Source organism: Suncus etruscus, chromosome 1, assembly GCF_024139225.1.
Source record: "Suncus etruscus isolate mSunEtr1 chromosome 1, mSunEtr1.pri.cur, whole genome shotgun sequence".
NCBI classification, from domain to species: Eukaryota; Metazoa; Chordata; class Mammalia; order Eulipotyphla; family Soricidae; genus Suncus; species Suncus etruscus.
Window position 1 is genome coordinate 197,778,393 of NC_064848.1, and position 4,512 is coordinate 197,782,904.

Genomic DNA, 4,512 nt, shown 5'->3' on the forward strand with positions numbered 1-4,512 from the left:
ATTGGCTGCAACACCTTATTTTTTTTTCTTCCAGAAGATGAACATTAATTATTAGCTAAGCCAAGGTGGGGTGGAGTGGGGGAAGGAATCATTCTGTAGCAACAGATGTGAAAATACGAGGCTGAGTTGGTGGCATCTTGGTATTCTGAGTGGGAAGGAAAGGTGATGTTTCTTAAAATTGGGGGACTGGGGGAAGAGGCATTCCTAGGGGGGAAAAAAAAAGGCAGGGGGAGTTTTCCATACACTGAAAAAGTAAGTGGAGAAAAGACGTTCCACGTGCGTTTAATTTATAACATATGGCAGCCTGGAGTGGGGGGGGGGTTGGAGAGAGAAGAATAGAGCAGGGGGGCTGGCAGTTATTAAAAATGGCCAAGGTGCACTAGGAGGGGGGCCTGGATGGCCCAGTTAGGGGAAGTTGGGCTACTTTTCCAGGCATACTCTCCAAAAAAAAAGGGGGGGGGTCTGGGTGGGGTGGGGTGTGCTGCTTTCAGGCTGGTTCAGGCCCATTGCTAGTACCATTCTTGCCCATCTATCCACGCACGCAGGCAAAAAAACGCACCGCGCCACTGAAGGCATAGTCGGCTACGCGCGCGCACGCGCAATTGCGCACACAAAAAAAACGCCTTTGGAGCCTACCAGGCGCGTGTTGCTTTCACCCTGGGTTTACTGGACCTGTGGATGGATCATCATCAGAACCACAGGAACCTTTTGGGATCGGATTCTCCGAGTCCTAATTCCCCCCCCCCCTCAAGAAACAGGAAAGAGAGGTAGAAAGAAAAAAAAATAAAAGAACCTAATGATCAGGGGAAGAAAATAAATAATAATTTTTTTAAAAAAAATTGTCCTGCTTGTTCTTAGCTAATGGCCCAAAATGCTCCTCCCCAAAACTGTTGCTTTTCTTAGCTAGGCGAGGGTGGAAGGAACCTGGAGAAGCCCAGGGAGGCCAGGCAAGAAGTTGCAAGACTCCTGGGCCAAGCATGCATGCTGCAACTTCCCAGGCGGGTGTGTGTGTGTGTGGGGGAAATCGGGCCGTGCCAGGGGGGTGTGCATAGGGATTGGAGGCAGGCGAAGGGTTAAACCACCCGGGAGCGGAACGTGCGGCGGAGTGGGGGGCGGGCCCGGCCGGCCGGCCTGCCTAATGGCGGGGCGCGGGGTCCCTTTAAGGCGGGCAGCGCGGCCGGCCCGAGCGCGGCTGTCATTGGCGCGGCGGCATCACTGGCTTGGCCCCAGCCCGGCCCGGGGGAGTCGGCAGGAGCCCGCAGCGCTTTGATAAGGTCCTGGCAAGTCGGTAACAAGCCGGGACTCGGGAAAAAACAAATCTCCCTTCGGCATCATGGATTTCGGAGCCGTCCCGCATCCGAGACGCAAGTCGCCGTGGCCGGCAACGCGGCTGTAAAGAAGGTGGGGGTGGCCGCGCGATCCTGGAGGAGCCGCTTCCCCCCAAAACCTGCCTGGGGTGGGAAGCGAGGGCGCGCCAGCGTGATCGAGGGTGTTGGAGACTGGCTGGGGGGTCCGGCCGAACTGGGATCTGAGTTGGAGAAGGAGAGGGACTGGCGAGGCGGGTGGGTTCCGAAATCGGGGTTCGGGGGCGACCGTGGGGTGCTCGGAAGGCTGCGGCGGGCGCGTACCTCCCTGCCAGGACCCTGCGCTCGGCTCGAGCCTTTGAAGTGCCCAGTTAAATCCAAGGCGCAGTTTTTGTTGGAAGCGCCCGGAGGACATTTGGTGCGCCGAGTCGAGTGGCTGCTGGAAACTGGACCCGGGTTGAAAGCCTGGTTGAAAGCCGGGCTTGGGGGGCCGCAGGGGGGGGGGCGCCCGGGGAGAGGCTGAACGGGTTGGTGGAGGCCCCTTTCTTTGGAGCTTTGGTATCAAAAAAAATAAAAGGGGGCGTCGGTGGTGGACCAGCCCTCCCCGGCTCTGCTGGAGCTTTGCGCGCTCCTCCTGGGCTGGCTCCAGTGCGCGCTCGCATCCCGGGATCGTGGTTTTCCCCCCCGCATCGACCCCTCCATGGTCCCCGACGCTCAGATCGGCCCTGGAGGGCCCGGGGCTGCCGCTACGAGCCGAGCCGGGGGTCGGGGCCCTACTCGGGGCGCCTGCGAGGTCTCTCCGCGGAGCGCGCGCGCGGATCCCTGGTGAGTGGCCGGGCCGGGCCGGGCATGGGCCGAGTTGGGCTGCGGGGTGCTGCGCGCTTTGATGTGCCAGGGCGGCCCTTTGAAGTTGGCGGGCCGGCTATTTCCTGGCGCGCTCCGGGAGGCCTGGAAAAGGGGAGAAGGGCGGGGGCCCGGTGCCCCAAAACTCCGGGGAGGGGGCTTGACCGGAGGAGCACGCCCCGAGACCCCCTTGTCCTTTTGCTCCGGGGCCCATGCGATTTCTTTTCTTGCAAGTGGCGAGGTTGGAGAGGTGGCAGAGGGCGCAGATTTCCAACCCTCCCCAATTGCACCCCTCTTCTCTCTCTCTCTCCAAGACTTGGGGTTGTGTGTGTGTGTGTGTGTGTGTGTGTGTGTGTGGGTTCGTATCGTGGTCGTTTTGTGCCTGCGAGTCGGGGCGAGTGTGCGTGTGGAAGGTGGGATGGATGAAAGGGTGGCGGCGCCCCCTCCTGCCCTCCCTTCCTTCCCCCCCTGCGCCGTCCTCCCTTCCCCTCCCCGCTTGCTCACCCTCCTCCTTCTCCTTCTCCTTCTCCTCCTCCTAGGCTCCCAGCCCCGCTGCCCAGAGCTTTAGGGGGCCCCCGAGCGCTCCCTCGCCCAGCAGGCTCAGGCTGTGCGCGCCCCAGCGGCCCCGATCTTGGGGCGCCCCTACCCCGACCCCCTTTTGCAAGGAAAGGCTGAGACTCTGAGCGTCGCCATTTCGGGCCGCTTGCTGCTCTTGGAGCCACCCGGGCACCGGACCCGTTCGTGCCAGGGCTCCGGGTGCAGCGAGAGCTCCAAGCGCCTCTTTCGGGGTTCTGGGCGCTTAGTGCCCGCTGGCCGCGGGGACTCCGGACAGGGTGGGCTTTAGCTGGCTTTGACTTTGGGCCGGGGAGAAGCATTGGGCGGAGATGATGAGAACCCGCTTTGGGGTCGCCTTGGACTTGCAGGTAACGGGGTGCCCCATCTCCCCTCTCCGCCCCGGTGGTGGCGGCTTCGCCCAGCGGGGCCGCGCGCGCGCCCGGAGGCCCTGGCGAGGGCGCACGCACACCCTCCAGCTCAGCTCAGCTCTGCGGGCTTGGGGGGTCGCGCCCCAACTTCCGCGCCCACCTTGATTAGGGGAGAGATTTTCAGGGGTGTGTGCAAAAAAGAAAAAAAAAAGGCAACTGGCTTGAGGTCAGCGGAGTTTGAAATCTTGGTAGCGTGAGACGGTTCCTGAACTGGATTTTTTTTTTGGTTGGCTTTGCAGCTGGCAAAGAGGTGGGGTGGGGCGGGATCAGTGGCGGGTTCCCCAAAGTTAAGAGGTCAAAGTGGCGTCGGAGGGAGTGAATGGGTTTTTGGATTTGGGGCTGGGGGAGACCAACAGGCCAGGGGGCGGGAGAGTCAGACAGAGGTGTAGACTTGAGTCTGATCTGGGTGGGGGGCTAGGGAGAGGGTCCGCGTTTTGAGGTTTTATTTATTTATTTATTTATTTATTTATTTATTTATTTATTTATTTATTTATTTATTCCACCGCCAGCTGGTGTGCGGGAGCCCGTTCCGCCCTTTGGCAGGCGGCGGGGCTGCGTTCCTGGGTTGAAGGACCTGGTGCATTTTGGAGAAGTGGGGAGGCGAAGGGAAGGGGGGAATGGGAGCCAGATGCGGGCGAAGGGCACGTTTGAAGCTTCTCGACTTATCTCTGCCGAGAGAGCCGAGTGGGGGAAATTGAGCGAAATTGGTTTCACCTGCTCGCAGCCCCGGCGGGGCTCCGGGGTCCGGGGTTGGGTTGGGTTGGGGGGGAGCGCATCTTTGGAGTCGGTGCTCCCTTCCCTGGGGAGGGGGTGCAGGGTGCCTGCTGCGTGCAGCAGCAGCAGGGGGCCCAGTGGGGTTCTGGAGGGTCAGATCTTGCATGCACCATCATCGGTGTACCCCCTGTAAGCCCCCCTCCCAGTTGCTAGCCCTCTCCCCTCTCCAGCCCCTTCTTAACCCGACCCTCATGGGCTGGCACAACATATGTGTTCGTGTGTGTGTTCGTGTGTGTGTGTGTGTGTGTGTGTGTGTGTGTGTGTATGGGGTTGGGGGGCGCTCGGGTTTCTCCTTTGAAAACACAGCGTGTAATACTTTAGTTTAGATGGACACCTCTTGGAGATAGCTGGGCCGCTTGATTTGAATTTGAGGAGTTGAAAAGCCTGTTTACTTTCTCGCTTTGATGTTGGGTAGATCTGGTTTTGATTAGATCAATACCCCCCCCCCTTTTTTTTCCTTCTTCTTCCCTCCTGCCTACCTCCTCCCCCTTTCCTTTTCTTTGCAGAGAGGAGGCTCCGATGAGCCCCTGCTGCTGACTTGAGAAGGAGGAGGCCACGCTGCTGATTGCTGCCCAGAGGAACTGGAAGGGGAGAGGATAAAAAAGAAA